Genomic DNA, 12,956 nt, shown 5'->3' on the forward strand with positions numbered 1-12,956 from the left:
CTTGGTCCAGCCTCTCAAAGGCCATTGGCTGAAGGAGGTTCCCCATCAAAGGTCCCCCTGCTCACTGCTATTCTCCCATCCCTACAGATGAATCACTGTCCCAATGAAGATGTGCCCCCCCCCCCCGCAAAGCTCATGCTGTGTACTGCAGGCTTCTCACTGTGCAGGTCTCTCTGCTCTGGCAGGGTGTGAACCCTGCTGTAATGGGGGAGCTCTACTGTTTCCTACTTCCCCAGCCAGGCTGGAATTTTCTAGAACTTCCCTTCTGGTTTGTTGTGCATTCATTTCTTAGTCTTTTTTAAATCTGTATACAAATTCTTTTGTTTTATTGAAAAAGATACTAATGAAAATGTCCCAGATTCCCCAACAGCCCTGAGGCAGCTGGTTCAGCACCCTGTGTCACAGTGGCTGAGCGCCTGGCTGTGAGGGATGATTCTACTGGGTGTTCAGTTCTTTTCCTCTGCCAATCTGAAGCATACTGACCTGCCACATGCACACCCCACTGTTCTATTCTCGTCCTTTTTTTTTTTTTTTTTTTTTTTTGGTTTTTCGAGACAGGGTTTCTCTGTGGTTTTGGAGCCTGTCCTGGAACTAGCTCTTGTAGACCAGGCTGGTCTCGAACTCACAGAGATCCGCCTGCCTCTGCCTCCCGAGTGCTGGGATTAAAGACGTGCGCCACCATCGCCCGGCACTATTCTCGTCCCTTTATTATTGATCTTTGGCTTCTGCTCTCTGCACAGGTATGTTGGGCTTAGATTTTTCTTAAATTTCACTTGGCTTTGTCCAGGAAGGATGTATTATTGCCTATCCTTGGCATTGTACATGGCTTTCTGGATGAGAAGCAACTTGAGGGACAAACGGGTAATCGTGGCTCCCAGATTGAATGTGCAGCCCATCATGTCAGGGAGGTCACAGCAACCACAGTGCTACGACACTGGTCACCTCGGGTCCAGTCAGGAAGCAGAGAGCAAGGAATGTTGGCACTCAGCTGGTCTTCTTCTTTGTATTCAGTCTGAGACTTCAGCCCTTGGAATGGTGCTACCGACGTTTACCTAATTGTGATACTCCATCACGGATGCCCCCAAAGGCTTTTCCCTGAGGTGATTTTAGATCCTGTGAAGTTGACACTAGTAACCATCACAAATCCACCCCTTGTCAACTCGACTTGACATCCAAGCACATTACATTTAAGCTGTAACCTTCCACCCTTGTCCCTATAGGCTCACTGTCACCCTATATGTAAAGTCATTCAGTTCAACTTTAAAGTTTCCAGGCTCTAATAGCCCTAGTGCTATTCCGAAGTCTAAAGTGCAGTGCAGTACCCTGAGTCCCTCTCACATTGGACAAGTGCTTGGCTGTCAGGGGCGATGTCACTGGGTGTCATGAGACAATGCAATCTCCTAACTGTGACCCCCATTTAAAAATAAGCATACTTTTAACATACATACAACAGCACAGAGTAAATGCTCTCATCCAAAAAAGGAGAAACGGGGGAATAACAAGGAAAGATCAGATCAAAGCAAGACTGAACACCAACACAGCAAACACCAAATCCTACAGCTCCATTGTCTTGGCATCTGGAACTCTGACAGAATCAGCTGGGCTCAAATAGGCTTGGGTAGTCTTACCTCTTGTGTTCTGTTGCCCACAGCACCCTCAGCCTCTCTCACTGGTGCATGCAGCTTTCCTCAGTAGAGGATCTTCAACATCCAGGGAGCTCCCCTGCAGCTTAAGCTTACCTTTTGTAGATTCTCACAGCAGCCTCTCAGGGCCTCATTTCGGGGACGCGGATCCTGCTGCACATTGGTGGGCCTCGGAGGCTCTCTGAAACCTCAAAGCAAGACTCCCGCCCCCTCAATCTTATGTCTTACATGCCTCTAAGATCATCACCATGTCGAACGATGCTGCCAGCTCAGGATGGAGCCCGGCTTCCTTGAACCACACTTGCCATTAGACTTTTTACTCGTTGGAGCATTTGATGGACGGCATCTTATTTACCCCCAGACAGTTTTCCTGCTCTTCCAGTGCTGAGATTCATGTGAGGAGTGGTCCTTCTCTTTGACAGTCATAGAACACACCTTGGCTACGACTTCAAGCTTGTTTTAGCTCTTTTCCTTAACAAACAAATAAAACATTTCAAACCTTTCTGTCTCCCTTGTTGCTCATTTTCCCTGCAGACCCAAAGAGTGATAAGTGGTAGGACTGCCACAGTCGGAACGCTCTCAGGCTTGGAGGTGCACCTTACTCCATCAGTTTTAAATCCAGTCTCACTCATCCAGGACACAGGCTCCTTTGCCAGATGAAATACAGGTGGCTTCTAACCCAGTTCCCATTAGTGTCCTTGTTTCCCTCTGGAACCTCATGAGCCAGGGCTCCACAGTTTGCATTTCTCTATGCCTTCTGGTCTTCCAAACTCCCATCCCAAATTGAATAGCTCAGTAGACTTTGTTTATAGCATTTGAGAGCTTTTCTAGCCCAGTGCTTCAGACTCTTCCACGTTTCTCCTGCAAACTGTTCCGAAGGCCACACGGGCAGGCTTATCTCAGAGATGTCCCTGTTTCTCAGCATCAATTTCTGCCTCACTGCTGTGACAAATCAAATGTAATTTTAGGAAAGAAGTGTTTGTTTTGTCCCACAGCTTGAGCGCACAGTCCATCATGGTGGCAGAAGCAGGAGGCAGCTGGTCACATGGCAACGTGACATCACAGCCAGGAAGCAGAGCGAGATGCGTGCTGATATTCAGCTGGCTTTCTCTGTTTTACTTCTGATGGTGCCACCCACACTTACGGTGGGTCTTCCCACCCCAGCTAGTTTCTCACAGACTAGTGACCTGTCTCCTAGGTGCTTCTAGGCTCTGTCTAGTTGATATTAACCATCACACCCACCCATCTGAAGTCACTGGTTCTTTAATACTAGATGTTTCTCAGGTGTGGTCCCACCCTCTCTGGTCCCTGTCTCTGCCCCCCCCCCATCTCACCCCTCAGCTCTTTAAGTGCCCCCTCTTTCTCTGTCATTTCCCACTGTGGTCTGGCCATTGTTCACCTGTTCTCCATGTGGTCTCTGCACTGCACCCCATTGCTCATGTTCCCCCATTCTTAAACTTCTAATCCGAAGTTTGTTTCCAGAACTTCTGTAGATTTTTGTTCTTGCTTTATGCTACCTGTTTCTCCGATGACTTACATACTGTTAAGGCTTGTATCCGACGTGCCCCTCAACAGGGCTGTGGGGAGTGTAAAAGCCTTGATTCCCAGAGCCCATTGTTCAGGGGAAGAGATTAGACCTGGAGGCTCTGGCTCTGGATTAATTCTTTGGTGGAATCTTAATTTAATGGCATGACTGGGGGGTTGTAATTAGTTTTTTTTTTTAACTCTTTGTTCTTTGGAAGGCCTGCCACCCAGCTCCCAAATAATCACATGGAGATTTATTCTTTCTTATGAATGCCCAGCCTTAGCCGGGCTTATTTCTAGCCGGGTTTTCTTAAATTATCCCATCTACCTTTTGCCTATGGGCTTTTGCCTTTCTCTACTTCTGTATATCTTTTCTTTCCTTCTCGTTCTGTGTCTGACTGTGTGATTGGGTGGCTGCCCCTCAGCATCCTTCTCTCCTTTTCTCACTACTTTCTCTCTTCCCTAGATTTCTCCTTCTATTTATTCTCTCTGTCTGGCAGCCCTGCCTATCCCTCTCTGCCTAGCTGTTGGACATTCAGCTCTTTATTAGACCAATCAGGTGTTTTAGGCAGCTTTACAGAGTTAAGCAAATGCCACATAAAAGAATGCAACACATCTTTGCATCATTAAACAAATATTCCACAGAATAAACAAATATAACACACCTTCAACTAATATTCCACAACAGGGGGTGTTAAATCTTCTAGATATGGGGCCAGGTTATAGAAACTAGGTCACTGAAGATGCGCAGTGGAAATATATCTTGTTCCTAGCTCCCTTGAGCCTGTCTTCTCTGGTTTCTGGCCACCACAAAATGAACAAAGAGCCATTGTCTACCATGTCCTCATGTCATGGTGTTCACCACTCGCTGCCCAGAGACATCTGAGAGCTGACTGTGGTAAAATTGCTGAACCATGAGCCCAAATCACATCCTGCCCCTTCGTTTTTCCCAAGTGTTACAAAGTCTGGCCCATGTCCTCGCCACACCCCTGTGAGGTATGCTCTGCCCATTCTGGGAATGGATGTACACCTTATATTATCATCTCTGTGTTTTAAGTCAGGCCTGGAGGGATTAATGGCCATTGCTTACAAATCCATTTTACTTTAAGCCTGGTATCCTTGACCTTTGACACCCGATGCAGCTGCAGGTGCCTTTCCAGGCAATTATATATAAAAATGATTTTGTGGAAATGTAGCTATGGCAAGTCTAGAAACCAAATTTCTGATGTAGTTACGGCACAGACATGGCCCAGTATAATCACACCTGTTTTGTGATCTTTCCAGAAATCTGCACTGTCTCCCAGCTGCAAAGCCACCTGAGCCAAGCCTGTCTGCTGCTTATCCCTGCTCACGAGAAAGAAACCCTATGGCAGCTGCGCTCATGAAAGTGAAAGCAGTGCGTTCTCCCTACTGGATGGAGGTGAGGAGCCCAGAGGCCAATGCTCCAATGCAGGTGATGAGAGCTGTCCCAAGTCTGCACCACCCTCTCTAAAGCGAGCTGACCTGGCCAGGATCTCACTAAACAATGAGAAGTCTACCTTACCTGTCAGATCACCCCTGATAACTGACTAGGTTCCCCCTCCTTCACAGTCCCACAGGGACTTCCAAGCACACTGGTTTTCCTCAATGGGAAGCCTGTTGGAACCACATATCTAGAATACTTACATGCAATGCTCTCACTAGTCCCTCACCTCCGTCCACCATCCACTCCTGCTCCTGGGCTGGGAACCCCTCTCCTGTATCTGGATGCAACTGAGCATGGTCACTTTTTCTCACACAGAGATGAGCCAGGCTGAGAATGGCCGGGCCCAAATCTGTCACTAGGGAGGTTTCAGCCCAGGAAGTACCAGATGATAGCCCAGGTAGCCTCCACACTCCCCTGTACAGTATGGGGTATGACTCAACCCCAGGGTCACAGGGAGGAGCTCAGAGTACTCTAGACCAGGTTGCCCTCCATCATCATTGGTGGAGGCCGAGGGCTAACAGATTCATTGAAAGCTTGCCATGTCCCTGACAGGACTGACTCACGATGTGTCCCAGTGAATAAGCAGTCCTGACCCTTGTGACTACATCTATCCCTGGCTGAGGACACCTGGCTTAGTCGTCACCAGCAGGAGAACTACATGCCTGTCTCATGGGGCTGCTGGGGCCTAAAGTTGTATTCAGGGCCCATTGGCTGCAGGGGCTGCGGACTCCTTGAGAGAGAAAGTGATTTGTACCTACCAGGAAAACTTGAGCATGCAAGTGACATGCTAATCACAAACAGCTGGTGTCTATTTGTCAAGGCAGCTCACAGAAGAATCTCCCTTGGTGAGCTGGCCTCTGTTCGGGAAAGCTTCCCAGAAGGCTGGCACAGACATCCGGCTCAGGGGCTCTAGAAAATGACCATATATCAATTGATCAGCTCCTGACAAAGACTCCCAGGGAACCGAGGAGGTGGCGGGGCTGAAGGGTGGCTGCTACCACCTGCTGGCCTCCCACGCTCCCCACGGACTCGTGAAGCCTCCAGGGTATGTGGAAACAACACAGTGAGAGACAACCGCTCTGAAGCTCCGGGAAGCTAAACGATACTAAGCAGGTCCAGTGATGTCCCCATTATCCAGAAAGAGCAGAGGGGCACTGGCCTGGTGACTCTAGCCACTACAGAAGGAATGACTTAAAGAAAGCCAAGTAAATCCTGCTCCCTGGGTCCCAAGGAGCTGCTGTCACCTACTGCTCAGAGCTACTCCCTGGGCTTTTGTGAGAGTGGATGCTATATTTGGAAGGTGCCGTGAACTGAGTGGTGTCCTCCACAGTCCCATGGTAAATCCCTAAGTCTCTGGCTGGTTTTGGAGGTTAGTTATTAGGCAGTAAGGTCGTGATGGTATGAAAGAGAGGAAGAACCCCGATTGACCCCAAGAGCTTCAGATCAGGCTCTTGAACCAAGTGCATGGTGGGAAGGAACAAGCAAAGACCCCTTGGCTTGACCCTGGTCAGTCATCTGCGGGTGCTGACTGCACTCTGCCTATTCTGATGGAGAAGTGAGGGACAAATGGTCTAAGCCTTGCCCCTAAGCATCTGCCTAGGGTGGATGCATGACATCACTGGGTTCTGTGGGGGGTGCATTGCCCTGTCGTTCTGTGAACAAGTCAGAGGGGTGTGCACATTGGTGAGACTCAGTGGGCCTATTGTCATATGCAAACCCTGACTGTCCCAGCCAAACCTCCCATTGAAATTTTTTTTCTGTAGGAAATGCAGAGGCTGAAGCTGTCTTGATCCGGTTCTTCCTTTCAGGTTACATTGATAAACAGCATTCGAGAGAAAGCCCAGGGAGGAAAGCCAGGATGAGAAATGTCACTCACCAGTAGGAATTTCATGGTTTGTTTCAAATCCACAGGCCTGGGAGTAGCTGATGGATTTTGAGGTCCCCTTGCTATGTTCATTTCTCACCAAAATGAGGGTCACATTCAGATCTAAGAGATGCAAATCTCTCTTTTTTACTCTCTTGCTCTCCCCCCATTTCTGCTCTCCCAGATCAAAGCAGAGTTTATAGCTGTGAATCTGCCTTCACATTGAGAGGTCCAAATGCAACGTGCATACTGGGCATATGTCCCCTGGTGTGCATACGTGCACATACACACACACACACACACGCATTCACAAACACATGCACACATACACATGCATGCTTCAGTACAGCCCTGTGGACACAAAATGAGCACACATATATCCACCCAAACACATACACACAAGCATGATCCCTTGTATAAGCACATGTACTGCATGGCCATGAGGAAAGGTATACACATGAGAGCATGTTCCATGCACATATGAACACACCAGCTCATATAGGCATCCAGACTATGCTTGCGGCTGCAGAGATGCACAGAGCCTGTGCACGCATAAGCTTGCACTCACAAGGGCAGACAAAGCATGCCCTCAGCAGAGAGTCCCCAGTGGTTAAAAGTCAGACATTAAAAGCATTAATAAAAGACGCTGCCAGAAGTTCAGTTGCAACATTGATTTCCTGGTTGTCAGAGCTGAGTAAATAAACCCCAAGTGGCATTTAATACCCTGTCTTCTCACAAAAGAGCAGCTCTGGGGAATGGCCAAACCAGTAAACACTGACGGACTTTGTTGAAGTGGGCCGACTGTGGTGGGCTTCGACACCAGGACCCTTCCTCCTCCAACAGCCTCAGGGTCTCTCATCCCCATCTGTTTACCTTATGCAGTCTGTAGCTAGGAACCAAGGCCAAAGTCATAGGGGCAGCTCAACTGTCTGAGTCCCCTTGAAACCACACAGGTATTCTGGGTCTTTCCATGCGTGACTGGAAATTTTTCCTCCTGGGTCACCTAAATCTAAGACGAACTGAGCTGCCCCTGAATTTGCCTTCTGTATCCATCACCTCTGAGGTGGGCTGAATTGCATCCTTTGAAATGCCTAGGTTGAGGTCCTAACCTCTGTGCTAAAGAGTGGCTGCATTTGGGGACAAGATCTTTAAAGAGGTAACTGAGTTAAAGTGAGGTCACTGGGGAAAACTAATCCTACTGGCGTCCGTACAAGGAAAGATCAAGACATAGACACATGGAGGAACAGCCATGTGAGACATGAGGAGAATCATGTATCTACACGACCATGAGACTGACTTGGATAGAGTCATCCCTGCTCCATCTCCGTCCCAGGCTTCAGGCTCTGGTCCAGAACTTCAGTCCTTGGCCTTAATCCTCCTGGCCTGCATCATGGTGTCATGGTGACCTTGGGGAATGTCATACCTAAAAAGCCTCATGGTATCTCCAACTTGCCTTATTGCCTTACATGGCTTACTAAACACTGGCACTAGGATAGCTGTAAGTTGCCTTGGCCCTGACCTTGATACTATGTGACCCTGGTCTGGCAGCAACCTTAAGTGCTGGCCCCGTGCCCAGCCCCAGCCTGCTGTGCATGGCCATGCCATAGATGCTCTATATTTATTCTTGTTTGTACCATTTTCCATACATAATTTGACTCTTGAATGCTTCCAAGCATTAAATACTTGATTCCCCAGCTTTTGGGGGGTGTGGTTTTAAAGGGGATTATTTGGAAGCCTGGACTCTACTTTCATCACAGCTATGGGATAAGCTGGGCTTGTGCTTCAGCACATACTTCTGGCTACAGGTCCAAAGCAATAGACCTAATTGTCCACAAAATGGCGTCACATAAGCCTTCCCTGCCTGACTATCTCGGTGTTGGGTGCAGGGGTGGGAAGGTGATTGGTTCATTTTGGTGTCAGTTCACACTGCATGTCATGGTGGCTTCCATCATCATGGTGTCCAGTGGGGATTGGTGGCCAAGGCCTTTCTCAGCTGGATACTACTAAAAAAAAGCTTTAGTTTTTGAAAGGCATTTTTGCTGGGTATAGATTTTTAAGTTGGCAGGATTTTCTTGGGTCTTTTTTGTTTGTTTGTTTTGGTTCTTGGAAGGAGGAAGCTCCCCTCATACTGCCCACTGTCTTTCTGTCTTTGCTACATTGTTTCTATTGAGAAATCAGCAAATCATTCTTGCCTTTATTCCTCCAGATAAAACATATCCCTTTTTAAAAAGTTACTTTTGTAAAATTCTGGAAGTATCTCCATCCCTGACTTCAAGCTCTACTATAGAGCTATAGTAATAAAAACAGCATGGTATTAGCATAAAAATGACAGGTGGATCAATGGAATCGAACTGAAGACCCTGTCGCAAAACCACATCCTTAGGAACACCTGATTTTTGACAAAGAAGTCAAAATTATACAATGGATAAAAGAGGGTATCTTCAACAAATGGTGCTGGCACAACTGGATGTTTGCATGTAGAAGAATGCAAATAGATCCATATCACAAAAACTCATCTCACTATAAATCCAGTTACACTGAACCTGATAGAAGAAAGTGGGAAGTAGCCTTGTACACATTGGCACAGGGGACTACTTCCTGAATATAACACCAGTAGCACAGACACTGAGATCGACAATTAGTAAATGGGACCTCCTAAAATGAGACACTTCTGTAAGGCAAAGGACCCTGTCAAGACAAAACAAAGCCTGAAAAATGGGAAAAGATCTTCACCAACCATACATCTGACAGAGGGCTGATCTCCAAAATGTATAAAGAATTCAAGAAACTAGACATCAAGATAAGAAGTAATCCAATTAAAAAATGGGGTACAGATTTAAACAGAATTCTCAACAGAAGAATTTCAAATAGATGAGAAACACTTAAAGAATTGTTCAACATCCTTAGCTATCAGGGAAATGATAGCTCAAAACAACCCAGAGATACCATCTTACACATGTCAGAATGGCTAAGATAAAAAACACTAACGACAGCCTATGTTGGAGAGGATGTGGAGTAAGGGGAACACTCCTTCACTGCTGGTGAGAGTGCAAACTTGTACAGCCACTTTGGAAATCAATATGGTAGTTTCTCAGAAAATTGCAAATCAATCTACCTTAAGACCCAGCTATAGCAATCTTGGGTATATACCCAAAGGATGCTCAATCATACCATAGGAATGCTTGCTCAACTATGGTCATAGCAGCATTATTCATAATAGCCAGAACCTAGAAACCACCCCTCAACCAAAGAATGGATACATTTACACAATGGAGTATTACTTGGCAGTAAAAAGCAATGACATCATGAAATTTGCAGGTCAGTGGATGGAACTAGAAAAAAAAATCACCCTGAGTGAAGTAACCCAGACCCCAGAAAGACAAACATGGTATGTACTCACTCATAAGTGGATATTAGATGTAAAGCAAAGGATAACCAGACTACAACCCATAGCCCCAGAGAAACATGTAACAAAGAGGCCTCTATGAGGAATGCATGGATTTCCCTGGGAAGGGGAAATAGATGAGATCTCTTGGGTAAACTGGGGGTAGAGGAAGGGGAGGGGTGGGAGGATGAAAACATGAGGGATCAGGATGGTCAAGTTTGGGGTGGGATGGAGGGGGATAGTAATGAAAGAGATCTCTTTATAGAGGGGACCATTATGGAGTTAGGGAGAACCCTGATGCCAGGGAAACTCCCAGGAATCCACAAGGATGACCCCAGCTAAGTCTACTTACAATAGTAGAGAAGGTGCCAGAACTGGCCTTCCTCTGTTATCTAATTGGTTGTCACCACAGAGGCTTCATCTAGTAACTGATGGAAGCAGATCCATAACCAAGCACTGGGCTGAGCTCTGGGAGTTCAGTTGAAGAGAGGAAGGAGGGATTATATGAGCAAGGGTGGTGAAGATCATGACAGGGAAACCCACAGACAGCTGACCTGAACTTGTGAGAGCTATGCACCAGCAGCTAGGGAGTCAGCATGGGACTGACCTAGGCCCTCTGCATGTGGGTGTAGTCTATTGTGGGACCCCTAGCAGTGGGACCAGGACCTGTCCCTGACTCATGGGCTGGCTCTTTGGAACCTATTCCCTGTGGTGGGATGCCTTGCCCAGCCTTGATGCAAGAGGGAGGAACTTGGTCCTGCCTCAACTTGGTTTGCCATGCTTTGCTGACTCCCATGGGAATCAACATGAGAGATTCTGAATGGAGATGGAGGAGGAGTGCGAGGGGGGGGGGGGGAGCAAGTAGAAGGGAGGGGAGGGGACTAGAGGAGAGGCAGGAGGGAAACTGTGGTTGATATATAAAATAAATGAAAAAATATAATTTAAATAAAAGAACAGAAAAAAATTAAAGTCCCTTTGTCTTTGTCACTGGCGTTGAGTGATTTGACTGTATGTTGGTATGATTTTATTCCTGTTCGAGTTGGGGTTTTTTTATGGATTTTTATTGAGCTCTATGTTTTTAAGTTTTTTATATCTGTAGGACTACATTTCCGTTTGGAAACTTGGGAAAGTTCTCAGTGTTTAGATATATCTATTAGGCAGCTTCTCACTTCCTTTCAATAATAGTCTACTAAATTTTAAAATTACATATTTTTTTTGCCGTGCAGCTCCTTTTGTGTAGCTTCCCTTACCATGCCATTGGGCTCTCCTGTCTTCTGTGGCATAGAATCTGCCACCCAGTCCTGCCCACCCTGATTATCATCTCAGACTTCAGAGTTTCTCATTCTAGAACTTTTATCAAGGTTTCCTTTTTACTTTCCGCGTCTCTTTTCAGGATGTTTTTGTTTCCCTGAACTTTGGCTGTATGAAATGCAGTTCTGATGAGTGGTTTAATGCCCACTAATCCTATCACCCCTGTCAGTTCCTAGTCTGCTTTGCCTCCACTTTGTGGCTCACATCTCCCTGCTTCTTTCCACGGCTGGTCATTTCTTATTGGATTCTAGACATTGTGACTTTTATCCTGCTGCGTGGTGGGTGGTTTTGCATTCCAAGAAATCGTCTTGAGGTTTGTTTTGGGAAAGCCTTGCTGTTTTAAGTCCTGCTTTGGAGAGTGGACAGGTGTGGCTAGAACAGTGTTCAGCTGAGGTGACCGGAGGCAAGCCCAGGCAGTGAATTCACCCCTGAGGACAGGAGGCTGTGCTGGCAGCGCCGTGGACCAGCCCTGCTTCCGGCCCTGGGTGAGTTCTGGTTACTGCTTCCTCTGATCTGCTTGGATGTTGTCCTGGCTTTGAGCATCTTTCTCACGTGACTTCAGGAACCTGTCGCAGACCAAAGACATCACCGCAGGTCTCAGGCCTCAGAGTTCGCTGCACCTGTCTCCTGCCTGGTGGTCTAGACTCTGAATAGTGCTCTTTCTCTCCTGAACGCTCAGATCCATGTCTTCAATTCAGAGGGTTCACAGACATCTGCTTTTAAAAGCTCCTTCTGTCAGCACCTGACAACTACATCAGAACAACAGCTTGTGTGAGTTTAGGGCTCATCTTCTTTCCCATCTTTCTCAAGCACTGTTTTTCCTTACCTGTTATTAATGCCCCTCAAACCATTGTTTTATGTGTTTTGCTTATTTTTAGTTGCCTTCCCTCATATTTCACTTGAAAGACTGAATAGACCCCAGAGTGGACAGATAGGGTAGGGACTATTTCATAGCCCTGGAAACAGGTTTCCTGTTCCTGACCACAAAATTTCCAATATTCATAGTAGTATGTGTGGGCATGCATATATATGCATACGTGTGTGTGTGTGTGTGTGTGTGTGTGTGTGTGTGCGCGCTTCAATGACATGTTGAACTTCAGAAGAAGAGTGAACAATTTGGACTGTTGAAAGATATCCTCTTTTGGCTGATGTAGCAGATTGTCTTCCATGGCTCCCATGGCTTGCTCCTCACCTGGTTCTTGGCTTCCCTGCTGAAGCCTCACAGTGTTGGACCTCTTGTTTTCTGAAATTCTACCCTGGCCCCAAGGAACTTCATGTCCCATTGGGAGTCTGGCAGGAGAAATGAGGGTGCCATGGATCTACCACTTGCCATGAGTGTGTCACCTCTCTAAGGCTCACCAAGGGCACGTGTCAGCAATGCCCCCACCCTGGGCTTCTACAGGGAGGGGAGACTGCCTCCTGTATAGCACTGTGGGTATCTACTACTGGTGAGCTTCATCCTAGTCACAGAGAATGGCCTCCCAGGAAGAGAACTGGATGTCCAGGTATCTGAGTAGGCTTGCAGCCATGAGGCCACCTAACATGGCTCTGATCTCTATCTCTCCCTGATTCCACACTTTTTGGGCTTTGCCTACTGTCTGCCTGCTGCACGGGGCACCTTTGACCACTGAGGTCTCCACTATCAGTGGTAGATCAAGAGTAGCCCTCCGTTGACCACAATCCTTACTCTCATGCAGACTTCCTGGTGTCTCATCAGGAGGCAGAGAATGATCATGAATGTCCATGGGGTCTCTGGCTGCCACC

The 12,956-nt window shown here is 47.1% G+C and overlaps 1 long non-coding RNA gene across 2 annotated transcripts in view; it reads left to right on the top strand.

Annotated features, from left to right (window-relative positions):
* The window catches only part of LOC121461297, a 194,186-nt gene that overhangs the window by 164,951 nt on the left and 16,279 nt on the right, over positions 1-12,956 (top strand). For both annotated transcript variants that reach the window (XR_005976174.1, XR_005976175.1), the window contains exon 2: positions 4,452-4,587. This is a non-coding gene — a long non-coding RNA (uncharacterized LOC121461297). The remainder of the gene's footprint in view (positions 1-4,451; positions 4,588-12,956) is intronic.

The sequence above is a fragment of the Microtus oregoni genome, unplaced genomic scaffold (genome assembly GCF_018167655.1).
Source record: "Microtus oregoni isolate MIOR12 unplaced genomic scaffold, Mior012 000022F_ref0000154, whole genome shotgun sequence".
Classification (NCBI taxonomy): Eukaryota; Metazoa; Chordata; class Mammalia; order Rodentia; family Cricetidae; genus Microtus; species Microtus oregoni.